At 37.4% G+C, this 18,160-nt stretch overlaps 1 long non-coding RNA gene across 4 annotated transcripts in view; it reads right to left on the bottom strand.

The window, feature by feature from the left end:
• Nucleotides 1-365: 365 nt before the first annotated feature.
• The window catches only part of LOC143687057 (uncharacterized), a 58,121-nt gene continuing 40,326 nt past the window's right edge, over nt 366-18,160 (bottom strand). For 2 of the 4 annotated variants that reach the window (XR_013177380.1, XR_013177371.1), the window contains exons 4-6: nt 11,074-11,261; nt 1,586-1,720; nt 710-1,371 (exon numbers count right to left, since the gene is read on the bottom strand). This is a non-coding gene — a long non-coding RNA (uncharacterized LOC143687057). Of the gene's footprint in view, nt 393-709; nt 1,372-1,585; nt 1,721-11,073; nt 11,262-17,334; nt 17,439-18,160 lie in introns of those variants that run through there. The other 2 variants (XR_013177381.1, XR_013177379.1) reach the window with 2 other exon arrangements.

The raw sequence follows: 18,160 nt of genomic DNA, 5'->3' as shown, positions 1-18,160 counted from the left end.
CACCAATTGCTGCAGACAGCCATTTCATTTATCAGTTGGCATATTCATTAACTTGGCAGAAATGATTGGTTTAATTGTGCCAATTCTGGTTGTTTTATGTATAGAGTCCCAGTGCTACTCAGATACTTTGGGCCTTTGGGCAGAAAACTTCATCAATGTGAAAGTTTATTACTTGACATATATACATCATCCAGAAAATGCCAGTCCAGGATTAAACACAATGTATGTTAGTAGAACTGGAAGAGGGATTTTTCTACTACATCTAAGTTCTATAGCGACAAGTGCTATAGCAATGCCAAGTTAGGATGGAATTATCCTCCTCCTGTACACAAAAACTATTATAAGTGACAAAAGTCAGGTTACTGGAGTATTCCCCTTTAAGATGATCTGGTCTAAATGTAGGAAAAAGAAAAATCAGGGGAAAAAGATTCATTTATAACATGCAAATTTTTTGCCCAGAAACCCTTTAAATATTCAACTACAGCTGCATTTTTTAAATTACTCAACTAACCAAAAAATAGTTTTTGCATTTATTACATAACATGAGTTGCAGTAAAACATTGAATGCCACACTTGCTACTTATAATTGAAACTAAAAAAGTGATAAATGTTTTGGGTCAAATTTAACATACTGCATGCTACAAAGCTTATTCAATTAAAAAAATAATTGTCACATGTCCAGAGTTGCAGACAAGGTCAGATCCATAGTTCAGATAGGCAAGTGGGCAAGCAGGGAGGTAGGAAGGCAGATGGACCCAATAGTGGAGAGTTGGGTAGCAGACTGGAAGCCTGTTCCAACCACATATTTCAGGAAGAACTGCTAGGCAGGATCCAGAGAATGGTAAGACAGATTGTCAGAAGAGAAGCATCAGAAAATGTGACTGGTGGACTTCAATGTTAAGTCACAGACTATCTACTTTGTACTTTCTCCATGTAGGCAAATCACCTGCTATCTGTGGGTAATCCTGGTCTGCAGGGTGACAAAGAGCCAGAAAATGATACAGCTCAAATGAATTCTACCCATGAGAAGAGATGCTTAAAAATTACTCCCAGAATAACCTTGTGACTCTGAAGAAGTAGATCGCTAAGAGGATTCTCCCTTTGTCTCTGGGAGGTGATTATAGCAGAAATAATTCTGCATTCTCTGCCAGGGAACTTAAGTCACACAACAGGTATTGAAGGCTGAGTCATCTAACAGATGTCACTGGACACTGAAATGAGTAGATGGCCTTCTTTGACATCACAGAAGATTTTGATGGGGCTGAAAATCAATGTATCTTCAAGTTCTTCCCGGATATCTCTCAGTTAAATTTTAGCAAATAAATCCCGTGGCTGATATTTTCAAGTATATGAGAAAAGGATTGATTGCACCTAGAAAGGAAACATTGAGAAAAAAAAATAGCAGGTGCCAGGAATAGGATTGGGTACTTCATAAGAGGACCAGGGAGGAGGCATGGGGTATTTCCTTTCCCTTCTCAGACCATGTGCCATCCTTGACATAGGTTGCAGAGGTAGCTCACTACTATACATAGGCATGACAGAAACAGAGCCCACTGAGCCAGATGAGAGTTCAAGTTATACATACTTCAAAGATTGTCCACATGTTGACCATGCTCAGTGATTTGGATGATGGTGTGCTCCTTCCAAGAGCTGTGTCCATTCTGCTAACAAACTTAAATTCCTCAGCTCTTGTGTCATAATTAAGCTTCATGATTTTAAGCTAAAAGAAGCACAAATCAAATGGTTGAAGCTTTTCCATCCCAGATGGTGGTGCCAGTTTTTAGAGAACATTTATTCATTATTTTAATGAATTTTCTTATCAACAGCTATGCCACAATTTAAAGGGATACAACAATATTAAGACACACTCACGCAAGTGCAATAGCATCTCACACCTGGCTTTCTTCCTATGTTACTTCTTTTCACTCTCTTCTGGGTACTCTAAACCCTCCAATGGAAATATCAATTTTGAAACTTGTCAAAGCTCTGTTTTTGGCCTCCTTTCACTGTATTCTCTCTCTTTTTTCAGTAATCTCTTCATTGCTGTCACTTAAGATACCATCTTTGTAGCAGTGACTCACAAATACAAACCTCTACCTCAATGGTTTTCAAATTTTAGTCCTTGGGTCAGCAGCGACAGCATCACCTCATACTTGTTAGAAATTCAAATTCTTGCTCCCTCCCAGGTGTACAAAATCAGAAACTCTGACAGTGGGGCTCATTAATCTATGTTTTAACAAGCCCCGTACGTATTTCTGATGCTAGCTTAAAGTTTGAGAACTACTGCTTTAGCCTGTATCTTTCTTCTAAGCTCAGTGCTGGGACGGCCAACCAACTACACCCACATGGGTCCCTAACAGACATTTCCAAAATGAAAACAGTGATCTTCCTCCAATATTTCATGTATCAGTGAATGGTATCATCACTCCATCTGTCATGTCAGTCTGTTTCTCTCCATCACCACCCTGTTCTAAGTCACTGTCATCTCCTGCCTGGACTAAATAGTCTAACTAGTGTTTCCATGGCCTCTCTTGACCTGCAAAAATCCATTCTTCATACATGTGCTTTCTACAGGCCTAATCATATCAGTTCCTAACTTAGAAACTTTCATGGGCTACACTTGGCACTAAGGATTAGGAATCATTTCTTTAGAGCTCTAAAACTTCCAAAGTACAAGTGGTAGACTACTGAATTAGGATCACTTGGGATAGGACCTGGGAATTTGAATAAATAATATCACATAATTTATTCCTATTAAAGTCAATCCTCATAAAATTTCATCTTATTAAAAAACTGTTTTCTGCTTTATTACTGTGCTGGTTTGAAAGGAAGTATGCCCCCTAAGAAAAGCCATGTTTTAATATAAATCCCATTTCTTAAAGGTAGAATAATCCCTATTCAATACTGTATATTTGAAACTGTAATGAGATCATTTCCCTGGTTAATGTGATTTAGTTAAGAATGGTTGTTAAACTGGATTAGGGATGACATGTCTCCACCCATTTGAGTGGGTCTTGATTAGTTTCTGAAGTCCTATAAAAGAGGAAACATTTTGGAGAATGAGAGATTCAGAGAGATTCAGAGAGAGCAACACTACAAAGCAGAGAGTCCACCAGCCAGTAACCTTTGGAGATGAAGAAGGAAGACACCTCCTGGGGAGCCTCATGAAATAGGAAGCCAGGAGAGAAAGCTAGCAGATGATGCCGTGTTCGCCATGTGCCCTTCCAGCTGAGAGAGAAGCCCTGACTGTGTTCGCCATGTGCCTTCTCACTTGAGAGAGAAACCCTGAACTTCATCGGCCTTCTTGAACCAAAGTATCTTTCCCTAGATGCCTTTGATTGGACATTTCTTTAGACTTGTTTTAATTGGGACATTTTCTCGGCCTTAGAACTGTAAACTAGCAACTCATTAAATTCCCCTTTTTAAAAGCCATTCTGTTTCTGGTATATTGCATTCTGGCAGCTAGCAAACTAGAACAATTACTAACACATAAAATATAAAAAATTTGTAAGTTTTTAGCAGTAAATACTTTTCTGTTTTATTAAAAGCCTTGGGAAGGTTTGATCATTATTCATCTCATTTAGAGAAGCCTTTTCCATGAAATTTTACTCTTAACATTTAATTCATCAAAACTTTTAATATATTTATGGTGTTTTGATCAATATTGTGCTACTAATAATTATAGTGGTTACTCAGTCCAAAGGAAAACTGGTAACATCTAGCCTCATGATTATAGAAAATAAAAAAGTATGACTTTAAACTTGATACACATTTTGTTACAGATAAGCAGGATAGAATGATCAACAAATATTGTTTTAGATCAATATATATTTTAAAAGGACAAATGTCTAAGGAGGATAGCAGAGAACAACATAAGAGTTCAGAAAGAAAGAGGAAAGATGGAAATTTTCTCAACGTTAAGGAAGAACTTATTAATACGTTTTTTTCTTCACATGGGCAGGCACCGGGAATCGAACCCGGGTCCTCTGGCATTGCAGGCAAGCATTCCTGCCTGCTGAGCCACTGTGGCCCGCCCTTATTAATATATTTTAAATGGATTTTGGAGGATAATAAAAGTATGGCATTTAGACTTCTCTGATACATTTAGAAGAATTTGTAATGGTGTCACTTAAAATGTCAATATTTGTAAATGTTGACAATGCACCTGGAATTAAATGCTTTGTAACTATTTAATATTATGATAATTTTTTTCCTGAAAACAAAAAATTCTCTGAGGAGATAAATATTTTTTAAGAGTATCAGAAAGGATAGTGAGCAAAATAAATGAAGGTACTGTGTTTCAGGGAAATCTCTCCATCCCAGCTAGTTTGAGCTTTTGACTGAAGTAAAAGTACTTGCAATCTTAATTTTATTTGTAAGTAGGAGTTGAAACAGCACACTTCTATGCTAACTGGGCATGGAATTATTCCCCAAATTGGGAAAAGTCAAAAAAGGGCCATGTTGGTTTATTCATTTTCCTAGAAAAAGCCTCGCAAGAAGCCACAGGGGATGGTTGATTGCATAACTGTTCCAATAAAAGTCCATTTAATCTCCAAAGGTCTGGAGCCCTAAGTGAAGGACATTCTTCCTACTTAATTTAAGATTACTTTCACCCACATTTCTAAAGATATAAGAATGTAATGACATGCAGAAAAGCAGACCCAGTCAGACAGGAGGTATCCAAAAACCAGGAAGTCTGAGATTTTCCAAGAATTATGCCATTATTCAGAATTTGATCAGAATTGGGAGAAACTGGTCTGTTTTCCCTGTTTTCATGACAGGGGCCTGGAATGAATCTGTTCTGGCTAGAATGTCTTTCTCGTCTTTTCTGCATGAAATAATGTTCCTACCTTCTTTTAGTCTGCATTCCTTTACCTATTAAACAGACCTGCCTAGTGAAAACCTAGTCTCCAGTTTTCTTAGAATATTTCTCCTTCCCCTACTGGTATAAATTATTTTTACAATTTTAATATTTGTTTGAGCTATTGAAGTTGGACATGGGATAAGAATGTTCCTAATAATAGTTCTAATGCAAAGATATCAAGCTGAAAGCCTACAGAATTCCCAGGGCAAATATCTGGAAATTAGGAGGAAATGGAGCTTAAATTCTCCCAGGAGAGACAATAAACAATACAAATAAACAAAATACATAATGATGAATGTAAGGAGAACAATAAGCTGGGAAACAGGATAGGGAGCTTACAGGGTAGGAAGAGAGGAAGTGAGACATGTGACTATCTGGGGGAAGTGCTTGTTAAGCCAAAAAGCAGCTAGTACAAAGAACCAGTGGTAGGAACATGCCTAGTAAGTCAGTAAAGCCATTGTGGCTGAAGCAGGGTGACCAAGAGGGAGAAAATGGAGTTGAAATCAGACTTCTGAAAGAAGACAAGGTTATAGAGAGCATCAAAATAAGTGTAAGGATTTGAGTGTGCGGAGAAGCCATTGCTGGTGTTTTAGAGGAGGTGTGATATGACAGGAGTACCTTCGATGCTGGGTTGAGATTAGATTGAAGTGGAGCATAAGTGGAGTCCAGAAATTAGTTAGGAGGCTAAGTCATTAATATAGTGAGATTTAATGGTGATTTGGACTAGAGAAGGATAAATGGATGTGGTGAGAAGTGGTCACGATGTAGATTATATTTGAAGGTGCAATTTTACTAAATAGAAAAAGTTCATGAACAGCATATATAAATTTGCTGAAAACAATATCTAGAGACATTTCAAGCCATACCAGTCTTTTATGTTCCTCCCTGACACCAAGATGGCAAAAGATACTGAAAAAGGGGATTATAGCAAGCCAAAAGACAGGTTGTTGGATCTTTGTGTGGAAAATGCTGAGTTCTTGCCATGACTGGGACCAGAAGATATTTCAGACGCCTACCTGAGTCTGGCCTACCTACGGTAGGATTATAACATAGCCACAATGGAAGACCAAGTGGGGAGCATTTGATGCTGTCTAATGTAATTAGCTCAATGATAAAGATTCACAAACATGTGGTAAGGGGTGAAAATTTGAATTTTTTGCCATATGTGTCTCCTTTAGAGTCACATTTTCTCAGCAGGCTGAAGGCACGGGGATGGAGAGGTGAAATGAGGGGACTGGTGCAGGAGCTTCAGAACACATAGGGTTGAGCAATTGCTTTTGAGCCAAAATAATTTCTCTTCCAAGTGACAATATACAGAGCTCTCAACTTTGTTCCAGAAGGTTCTTTGTTCTCCTATTTGAGCATACATCTGTTAGCTGACAGCTTGGAAATTTGAGTACTTAATTATTTTTCCTGCCAAAAACCAACCCTTCCTGCTAGACTGAGGGCTAAGTGATTGCCAAAGTAGCCAATTAGTCTTATTTCTGTTCCAAAGGAACATTCCCAGTTACAAAACCACCAGGAATATAATGACAGTGGGGTGGTTGGCCAGTGGGAGAGGTGATAATTTGGGGGTGAGAGGGTGGGTAATAGAAATCCAGTATTAAAAAGAATGGAATACGCAAGAATTTAATCCAATCCCTGTGCTCACATTTATACCTTGGGCAATGAAAACTCTTTGTCATAAAACCATAGAAGGACCTAATAAATGCTGTATAGGAAATTGTAACAGAGGTAAAATAACATTTTTTGCAAATTACTGTAACTATGTTTTTCTTTTTTCTTTGCTTTCACTGGTTCTCACAACATTCTAGATCTAATTGACCACAAATATCTATTTCCCGCTTCAAGATTACTTGCTCATTTTTCACCTTTTCCACTTTTTCTCATGTCTTCCTCTCTCTAGTTTTTCTAATGTGCTCACATAAATTGTACATAGTCATACTATTCTATTACACTAAATAACTAAGACTCAAAATTTACTGTTCCTGGGTCAGTAACTTGACCACTTCTGGTCAAGCTACTGTTAGTCAAATCCTACTGTAGGCTTCTAGTCAACCTTTCTAAAAGAATAGCTTAGACCTCAGTGCAAGTGTAACAAATTGCCTTAATAAACCTCCTTAAGGGACATCTAGGATGTTTTAAACGTTAAAACACAAAGCATAGCTATGTAATCAAAACTCCTTATATTTTTGGTTCATAATCCCAACTTTCAAGATCAGGGAAAGGCTGGAAATAGCTGTCCATGGTTCTGAAAGGGTAGTCATTTGGAAATTATTCATGTGTTTAACAATGTCTGCTGCTACCTAATGAATTCCTAATACTATTTAGTGTAATATGAATCAGTGGCTGCTCACAGTTCTTTGGTTTACCATTACACTGTAAATGATTATAATTTAGATTGAATAATATCTTAGTCATTTAACTGTTTAGAAAAGGTTCAGTGAAAACAAGCTCCCAGTCTTCAAGATATTACTCTGTGGTTGAACCCCCTGAACTACTGTCAGAGGAAAGTTAAAAAATAATAATAATAAAGAAGTATAAGAAATAATGAGAAAATTTGGGAGAGTAAAATAAAGTGGGGTGAAATTGGCCACATAATGTATGAATATATTCAAGCTGACATAGTGTTTTAAGAAGAAATAGACTTTGAAATCTGTGGGGAAGCAAATTTAAACTGAAAACAGATCCAAAACTCAAGAATGATGTTAATTTAATACAAACTATAAGATATTGTGGAAAGTAAAGGTCTGGTTCTTTGCATAATTTTGAGTAGAGAAATCTAATATGATTTGAATACATTTGGACTATAACTAGGTAAAAAGAGAATTATCTCAGAGAAGAACTGTGCTGGAGCTAAATGAAATTGTCAAGGACAACAAACCACTCCCTTTATTACAACATCACATTTATAGAAGGAAGTACGTGCAACAGCCTAATTTCAGCACTGAATTACAGACTTTCTCATTGGAACCATGTGAGGAGTTAAAGGAGAGAGCTATGAGATAAAAATGGCTATGAGTTTTATATAAATATGTAAATTTCCAGATAGAGAAAATTATCCTTGTAGGAAAGCTGATTCAGTTCAGTTACATAGAAATTTCTGAATGATTTCATTTTCGGGGGATTTCATTTTTGTCTATTTCAATTGCCAGTGATAGAAGTACACATATCATAGATCAGGTAGTAAAATAAATCAGAAAATTCTTTAGTGCACACTTCTGATACTTTCCTTTGTTACTTCCCCAAGTATATAAGTAGGTAAATGATGAAAGGCAGTTTTCAGAAATCAATTGGACAAAGCATTTAACAACATAAATTTAAAATGGTATCTATTTACAATGGATCCACATCCACAAGAGTGGATTAACTTTAAGAATATGCTTTTCTGGGTACATACAGTTTCAAACCACCACACTTACTGAGCAGTATTGTTTGACCATGAAGAGGTACAAAGTCAGTCCTGGATTGAAGCCCATGGTGGGTTTACATCAAGACAACCCCACTCTTAACTTTTTCACGTCTAAGAAGCTAAGGTAGTTTTTCAGTGAAAAAAAAAAGCTTCTTTTATATTCCTACCTCTAAAATTGACTGTTCCAAAAAATAGCAACCTCATTGCAGCTGTTACACTTCCCCTACTACTAACAGTTCAGTTTCAGGGAAATTCTGTACACTGAAACTGCATGTATTAGTTTGCTGATGCTATAGAAATGCAATATACCAGAAATGGAATGACTTTATAAAAGGACTTTATGATGTTACAGGTTCAAACTTCTAAAGCCATGAAAATCCAAATTAGGCACCAAAAGAGGTGACCTGTACTCAAGAAAGGCTGATGCTGTCTAGAGCACCTCTGTCAGCTGGGAATGTACATTGCTGACATCTGCTAGTCTTTGTTCACAGTTCCGTTGCTTACAACTTCTGATGCTAGTGGTTTCCTCTCTAAGCTTCTGCATTCATTTAACTGCTCCAGAACACAACTCTGTTCTGGCTTGCTTAGCATTGCAAGGGAAGGCACACGGCAATGGCTGCTGGCTGTTAGCATGTGTCTAGGCATCTGCTCTCTCTGTTGGCACTCCAAGTATCTCCACACATCCATGTCTCTGTTACTTCTGAAGCAACTGTTCTCCAAGTGTCTGCATTGGCTCTGAGCTTTTTCCAAAATGTTTCCTCTTTTGAAGGGCTCCAATTAGCTAATCAAGAATTAGCTTGATTATTCCCCGAATGGGCAGAGTCACATCTCCATCTAACCAAAAGCCACACCCACAATTGGACATACCACATCTTTATGGAGATAATCTCATCAAAAAACCATGCCTCTGGCGGGCCGCAGTGGCTCAGCGGGCAAGAGTGCTTGCCTGCCATGCCGGAGGACCCCGGTTCGATTCCCGGCCCCAGCCCATGTAAAAAACAAACAAACAAACAAAATATAATAAAACAAGAAAATGTTTAAAGATGTTTCCCTTTCTTCCTCCCTTCCTTCCTTCCATCCTTCCTTCCTTCTCTCTGTCTTTCCTTCCCTTCCTCCCTCTCTCTTTAAAAGAAAAAAAAAAAAAAAAAAAAAAAAAAAAAAAACCATGCCTGTGACTGGGAGCTCCACATTATCATGGAGACAATCTAATCAAGAGGTTTCCATCCTACAATATTGAATTAGGATTAAAGGGCATGACTTTTCTGTGTACACGACACTTTCAAACCAGCACACTACACCTATCCAAAGGTTCCTCCTTTGTGTTACCCCTATCTGGTTTTCCTTTTATGCATGTCCAAAAGGTTTTTCACACACTTATAAAGCAATTGATTCTGCAAGCATGAGCTTCTCAGCTGAAGAGCAGTTACTATCAGAACAATTATCAATGTACATCTCTATAATGATTGTTTATATATAAATGGAATAAAAAGAAAGAAAAGGAAAACTCTTGGAATTTCCCAACTGCTTTGTTCTATCCCATGCATACTAAATAGCAGGTATGGAATGATTCTACAACAAGAATCTAGGATGTATCTAACATTGGTCATTTTTCTGTTTGCTCTCCAATTCATCCCCCAACCTCAAGCTCCATAATGTATTGCAGGGTGCTAAACCTGGCAGAGTACACATCCTAGGATCCCTTACCAACTAGCTTCTTGCTAGGTTCAGCCAATGAGAGGCACAGCTTGGAGATTGAGAGCAGACAGAGAGAAGAAGCTAAAGTCCCTCTTCCACTTTTTCTCAGCTTTGGAAAGAATCTGAAGCAGTGGCAGCATCTTCCCTGTAAATTTACCTCCTGTCAGATGGCTGCTCCCTCAAGGCTCTATTTCACAAGTTTAGCCAAGGCTCTGGGTTCTGGTAACGAAGTTTTCACCTGTGTCCCTCCAGTTTCATTGAGGGTAGCTTGTTCGTTTTTGTCATATCTCTGGCCAGCCAGTTTTCCCTTTCAGCTCTTCCAACATTTTTAAACTTGTGTCCTATGTTAAATTACTTTCGCTATATTATCTGGCATAGGTCTCTTTCCCTGAGTATACTCTGGCTGTTATAATGAGCTAGAATGCAGACAGTTTCTGTCTAAGAAGTCGTAAAACATACTTGGCACTGTTATCTGAGAGTTTGCTTATGAACTTTTGACCACTAAGAATACATTCCTTAACTTACTCTCCAATTTCTTTAATTTATTGGTACTTCTTGCCTATGCATTCATGCAACAAGCATTATAATATATATACCAATTGCCAGGCCCTTTACTGGTTACCAGAGATACAAAGGTAAAACAGGAAAAGACACAGGTGAAAACTTCGTTACCAGAACCCAGAGCCTTTAAATGTGTTAAAAAAAAAAAATCCTTTCATAAGAGGAGGCCATTCTCTGGCTGTTCTAAATAAACCTGTGAAAACCTACTTTTAACTTGAGTACAATCCATTAAGAAGTGCATAAAGATCTACAACAATGGGCTTCATTGAGGGCTTCATATTAGCATCAGCTGGGAGCCTAAAAAACATTCCAGTGTTCAGGTTGCATTACAGGCCACTTAAAATGAAAGTCTGCATGAGTTGAACCCAGATTTAAAAAAAAAAAATTCTAGGGAATTCCTGTGTACAGGCAGGATGAGAACCACTGTGCTAAAGCCAAGTGGTTTCTCCCGCCAACCTGGTTACTGGTAGATGTAAATAAGTCAGTATTAGCTGATTCAGGTGGTTGCTTACTCTTCTCATCTTCTAGGATTGGTTCTCACCTATGAGACAGTGGTGTCCACTCCCTCAACAGTGTTTGTGAGCAAACTCTTCTTCCTCAGTTGAGATTCCTAAGGTTGTAGCAGTTGGGAATCACCCACCATCAACATCCACCACACACCCTGATCCTTACTGGTGCCAGGAATGATGAGACGGCTTGGAAGAGAAGGTAAAGTGGTGGCTTTCAACACTAGGAATAAGAGATAATGGGATAGGGCTCAGTTTCAAAAGACTTAAAAACATATTTTCTTACTTTTGCTCAAAGTTGACACCAATTCAGTTACTTTTGTTTAGTATTACTTTGGAATCTAGACTCTATCACAGATGTCTTTAAAATTCATTAAATTATTCTACATAGTTATTCTGTTCTATATTCCATTACTTTGAAAGATTATAGATCTTCCCTTACTCTGACATTTCTCATCCTGGCTACTGGATCTACCATCTTGCCAATCTCCTAAAACAGAAACCTAGGATTCATTCCCGATTCCAATGATTCTCAACACTGGCTCTATATTAGAATCACGTGGGGATCTTTAAAAATCTCAATGCCTTGGCCACATTATGGACAAATTAAAACAGAGTCTCTGGGAGTGGAACCCAAGCATAGTTTTTAAAGCATCCCATGTGATTCAAATGAACAGAACCACTGACTTAGGTTCTCATTTTTTCTCACCTGGACCACTCTGGTCACTTCTTCATTGGTCTCCAAGTCCTATCATTCTCTCAATGCATCCTCAAATTACTGTCAGATCCTTCTAAAATACAAATTCGATCATATTACATGGCAGTTTGAAATCCCAAATAATTTCTCATTGGTGATAGGGGAATAATCTCCAAACACCTATGTGTGGTATGTAGAGAGGAATGCAAGCATGGAGACAAATCAGATTTGGGCTCAAATTCTACCTCTATCTAAACTATTTGATCTAGGACAATATTGTCATCTTTCTGAGCTATAATTTCTTCAACTTGTAAACTTCCTCATGAAAGAATATAAAACATTTGACACAATGCTAGAGCTATGGTTAGTAGTGAATTTATAAAAAATGGTTGTAGTAATAGTAATGGATAGCCCCTGGCTGCTTCGTACTTCTCCAATCTCTATTTCCTCCTCTCTTTCCCTTGCCCAGTAAACTCAAACCCACCAGACGTATTGCAGACTCACCACATCAAGTCATTTATGACTGCATATCTCTGTAAATGTGGTTCCCTCAAAGTGCCATTCTACCATCTCCCTACCCAATCCTACTCACTCCTAGATCCAGTTCACAGCATTGCTTCTATGAAGTCTCCCCTGACCACTCCCACCTTTGCAAACACCTTTTTTTGTGCAACTCATACATATTATATTGAGATAATCCATTTACTTTACTCTAGATTATGAGCTCTTTTGGTACAAAGGCTGTCTTTTTCCTGTTTTACCTTTGTATCTCTGGTAACCAGTACAGGGCCTGGCAATTGGTATATATATTATAATGCTTGTTGCATGAATGCATAGGCAAGAAGTACCAATAAATTAAAGAAATTGGAGAGTAAGTTAAGGTACTGACAAGATTGTACATCATTAACCTTTGAGGGCAACACAGTGCAATTCAGAGAATCAGTCATCTTGTTTCTCCTAAGAGGGTCTGGTGTCAGAGAAGACTGAGACAGAAAGACCTCAGGTCATATATATTGCAGTATAAATTTTGTTCTTATTTTGCAGGTCAAGATTCTTGAAAGAGCCAAGTTCCACCATTGGCTAGCTATTTGAAAGTGAACAAATTATTTAATTCCTCTCTAAAATTGAATTTCCTCTCCTATAAGATGGGACAAGAATACCTGCTTTCATGGTACTGCTGTGAGGAATGAATGACATAATGTGTAGAGAATTTGTTATAGTAACTTCCCATTAGATGAAAGTTTCTGCTGTTATTATTATTATTGTAAAGGAAGTACATTTCAGCATCTTTCATTCCTTTTTGTTTTGTTTTGTTTTACATGCCAAAACTGGTTTGAATTTCTTAACCAGAAGATTTAATTAAAATATTCAAATAAGTTATTCTGAATAGACAAAACCCACACATGGGTGGTTATAGTGGGCCACTACTATGCCAAGCATTCTAAATTACTTAATTCAAATTCCTAGCTAAAACCACCTAAGCTTATATGAATATAGCAAAAAGTGCCCCTTGTTGGGTAGTTAGAAACCTTCTTTCTCAACTGATGCTTGGTTCTATTCTCCACCTCTACGGAGACATTTTGTCCCATCTCAATGATTGCCATGGTGATCATGTATTTTTGTCAAGAGATAAGGTACAGTGCTCTTTAATTACTGCTACTGAAGTTCCTGAAGTATCTTGATGAGAAAAAAAATGGTAGTTTATCTCTCCCTTCAGAGATAGATAATATTTGATATTTCATGTAAGTTCATTTTCTCATACCTTTTTACCCACGGATTCCAAACTTTATAGATAACACTAAATTTGTGATTGGTCTTAGAAAATAAGCAGCTACTTTGTACTCCCTTCTGAAAAGGAGTAGCTAAGGTCCTATAGTTTGAACCACATAACTCAAAATGAAGAGTGTCATTAGCAGTTATAGCCTCCACCTATATAATATTTAAGGAATATTTTCCAAGCCTGACTAATGATCAGAATCAGTTGGAGAACTTAAAACAAGTAAACAAAAAATGTTCAGGCACCTAAGCCCAGATATATCCTATCAGAATCTCCAAGGACAGGAAGTTAGAATCTGTACCTTTATAAACCTCTTTAGGTGATATTAATCGTTAGCCAGGTTTGGAACTTCTGCCCTATAGCATTTGGCATATATTTTAAATACAGTAGATGCACAGTCCATATTTGGTAACTTCAACTGCTAAGCAGAGAAATGAGATGTATAACTTAGTACATAGCCAGTCAGTGTCTATGGCTCTCATGCCCATTTATTTGCTGTGTTTTTAATTGTTTGGCTCAGTCTGAAAATATCTGTATGGTTTACAAATCTGGAAGTTTCTCTTTTGATATAGCAACATATTCTGAATGCCCATCTGTGCAAATCACCAGTTAAGGCAAATGCCTGCTCTTCAAGATTTACTACTACCCAGTAGCGAAGAAGTACATAGACTCAAACAATACAATGCTGAATACAGTGCAAATTGGAGAAATATTAATTTTGAACCTCTAGCCTACCCTATTCCAGATTGGATAATTGGGTCAATTGTTTGGGTGGGGTCACATTGAGATTTCATCCCAGTCATGTGGTTCACAGAATATCCCCCTAGAGGTAAAACAGCAGGATGGAGAAAGGGGCAGCTTTTAATAAAGCAGATTATGTCTGTTTTTGCCTCTGAACTAACAGCACTTTGAACATACCTCTGTTTGCAGTTATCATGTTTTAAAAATTTATTTACATCATCTCACCAACCATCAGTTTTTTAATCTATAAAATGACTAGACTCTAATTTTGTATTCAGTTTAATTCTATTATCCCATGACTTTCATAGTGTAAACAATAACATTTGATCACTGAGGTCCCCAAATAAGTTTTCTAACTAAGATAGAATATTAGATTGGGAGGGAATTTAAGACAGTTTACAAGCTGTCTAGGTATATTCAATAAATGAGTCTCTTAGACCTTGAAAAAGAACAGAAAATTATCTAAATCATGCAACTGGTTTACTGACAGAGCCAGGCCTTGGAACATAAATCTATCTCTTAATTACCGTTTCAGTACCTTAAAATGGTTGTGTGTATGGGTACGTGTGTGTGTGTGTGTGTGTGTCTGTTAAGATAGGATAAAAAATGCGGAAAGTAAATTCACTGAGAAGTTAATTTTTTTATCTCTTTATGGAGCATTTGCCTTAGAAGTCATACATTCAATGCTGCTCTGGCCCCGCAGGTAACATGAATTAGTGCCTTGGGTGGATGCCACAGCATAGGAAACAGTGGGAGCTATGGCATAACAAAAGCATATACTCTTTCTGAAGTTTCTTGTGATTTTTCCATGTGGGACTATAGTCAGTTTTGCAGGAGAAGCCAGAAATGTGGGTTCTGTGTGAAAACTGCCAATTTTTAAATGCCTCTCAAAAGAAAAAGTTTAACATTGTGTGGTCTGAGCCAAACATATTTGTAGGTTGCATTCAGCCTCTTGGCCCTTAGGTTATGACTTCCCGTCTGTACAATCATAAACTTATATACTTTAACTTCCAAATTTTAAAATGAATTGATATAACTCAATGGGTATCCAGGGCTTTAACCAGTAAAGTGACCTTCACTTTCATTGTTATATATTTTGTCAACACAGTAGGGTTTTTGCAGATTAAACTTGCTGAAAAAGATAGGATCATGTTCAGAATAAGTTTCCCGAAGTATTTTACTACAGTGGAGCCATAGCTACTTGTCTTTTTGTTGTTGCTTTTTATTTTTAAATTCTGAGAATAGTCGATCATATTTGAACACATAAACTTCTTAAAGATTGCCTGCAAATATAAATGGCATGGTAACTGCAAATCACACAATATGTATGGCATGAGCTAAGCCAGAAAACCTAAGGATCCTTGATTTAGGGCCTTATTTCTGGTATCCTTAGACCCAGGTTCTTTACCTCTAAACTGGCTATAGGGGTATTTTCCCCCATAGAATAATCTAGACAAAAATCATCTCCAATATTTTAGAAAACAAGAAGGAGGAGGAAAAAACTAGATAATGCCCTGTAGCATCTAATATCTAAGAACTCAGAATTTAAAATTTTATTTGAACACTGGTAATTTGGCTGCCTAATCCCTGCTATCTTTCCTGTTTCTGTTTTATCTACCTCCTCCTTTAACTGTCTCAAATTTATCCTCTAGTTCAAAGGAACTATGTGAGGGATAAAAGAGTTCCTAAGAAAGAATCTTTGTAATCCTCAATTCTTCTTTGGAAGGCCTTGAACACATATTTCTGGCAGAAAAAGGGGGGCATATTTTCACAGCAGAAGTGAAGAGATTTCCCAAATGTTATACTACAATAACTATGTTCCAAAGACTGTTAAAGGCCTGACTGAGAAATTAAGACATTCCTGACCTTTGCCTCCTTGTGACCAAGGCCTGGGCACTTTACACCCCCTGCCCGAGCAACTGGAATCCCTCTGGGTAAGGAGGATTTCGCTGTGATTTACTGTTATTTTAGGAATATACAGAGCAGCAAGACACAGGCACCAATTCAGAGAGCTCTCCCCAGACAGGCAGGCTCATGAACGCCTTTCAGGGTGCCAACTCTCCATGACTGCTAAAGGTTTTGGGAAGAAGATGACTGGGTAGGCCAGGCCAGATCTGATTGCATTTTTCTGACATGGCAGCAGTAATCTGACACCAAAGATGAGTGCCCGTTTATTGTAATGAGTGGATGTGGAGATAATTTGCTTGGAGGGCCCAACTAATACTTGTGGTCTTACATGTATTTGAAAATTATTTGCATGGGATAGAATAGGACACAGTTTGTCAAAATTACTTCATGAGGTTTCACACACACTGTGCGTGGCCACTGACAATATTATCTGACAATGATTTCTTTTGATCTGTGGCAAGGGCTGGAAATTGCCATTTCCTATAGTTTAGTTATACAAGATGGCACATTTACCACTAAAATCAGTGAACTGGTAAAAAGATGCCCTGGGCTGAAAGATTATAAAGACAATTTTGTCTCTTTTAAATGTATGCAGTAAAATTAGCCTGGTTGTTTTGCTCAATAGATATCTTTAGATTGCACCATCAAATAAATAAGACTAGTATATAATGAACCTGTTAATTCTATCATAGTAAATTCTTCTAATGTCCTTAAAAACAGTACTTTTCCCCACTCACTTAATCATTCTCTCTATAATCTTCTCCACGCTATTAATTTATTTGGCATTCACTTTTATAATACAAAATAAAACCTAGCTATTCAATTTCAAGAAATCTGAATTAGTTTAAATTAATGAGAATTTTGGTCCTTGCTTTGTTTCAGCTCAAAATTATTCCTGCTTTCCCCAGTCCCCAGACACCATTCATTCTAGGAACCTGCTCTCTTCCTCACCAGGGAGTAACTGTAATGATGGTTAAAGTTAAGTGAACACAGTCTGTGAAGCAGTGGGCTAAATTCTTTTCATGAATTATCTTACTTAATCGTCACAATGTAGCCATCAATTAGGTGGTATTATTACTCTATTTTTAGTGACTCAGGAACCCAGATTGCTCTAGATCAAAGAACTAGAAGGAAATGATTCCCAAAATCCATGTTCTTAACCAATAAACTCACCTGTGACCGTGACTGTTTCCCATCTCCCTAAGGCACCACAAGAAGTAATATTTTCCAAGGTGATTTTTTTTCCCCATGCCACTTCTCCCAGGACTGCATGTGATCTATGATAGGGCATGGAAAGTGCTGGTGAGGGGTCAGAGAAAATGAGAAGAGAGGGTGCTCTGAGCTTCGGTTATTTGTTAGTGACTGAATCGTTAAGATGGCTTTAAAACAGCTCTGCAAACAGAAATTGAAACTGCAGTAATAATAGGAATCATTTGATGTACAAATGACAAGTTATATTTTCTTTTGATTTGGTAACAAAAAGAAGGACAGTTGATCTTTCCTTCAGATAGAAATACACTTGAGAGAGAAAACTTCTAAAAAAGTGATTTTCCTTAACCTGCCCTCCTCAGCTAGTTGTTCTGGAAGGAAAGGCTATTGCCCCACTCCCAGCTCCTCTGCTCCCCGCACCAGCTGCTATTTTTCCTAAATTTTCACCGACTTATATATAACTCCAGATTTGACATCTTACAATTTGCCATAATGGGAGATATAGGCATGTTTAATTCCCTGCACAATTCATTTTAAACGAAATTAAATTAAATTAACCAGAAGGTACACTTTTTTACACTTTGAAAAATTTATTTCTCATGCATTATCTCATTTAACTGCCACAAACATTAATTAGGAAAAACAAATTGACAGAAAGAGATTGAACCTTTGTTTAAAGCACAGATGCCCTTGATAAATCAGTAAACAGAAATTATTGCAAAAGAAAAATTACAGTATTTATGTGAACCAGAGACAGATTGTGGGATGCTGGTTGTTGATGGTCCCAATC

This window comes from Tamandua tetradactyla, chromosome 1 (assembly GCF_023851605.1).
Source record: "Tamandua tetradactyla isolate mTamTet1 chromosome 1, mTamTet1.pri, whole genome shotgun sequence".
Classification (NCBI taxonomy): Eukaryota; Metazoa; Chordata; class Mammalia; order Pilosa; family Myrmecophagidae; genus Tamandua; species Tamandua tetradactyla.
Note: the sequence above shows the minus strand (reverse complement) of the source record. Positions and strands in the feature narration are given on the sequence as shown.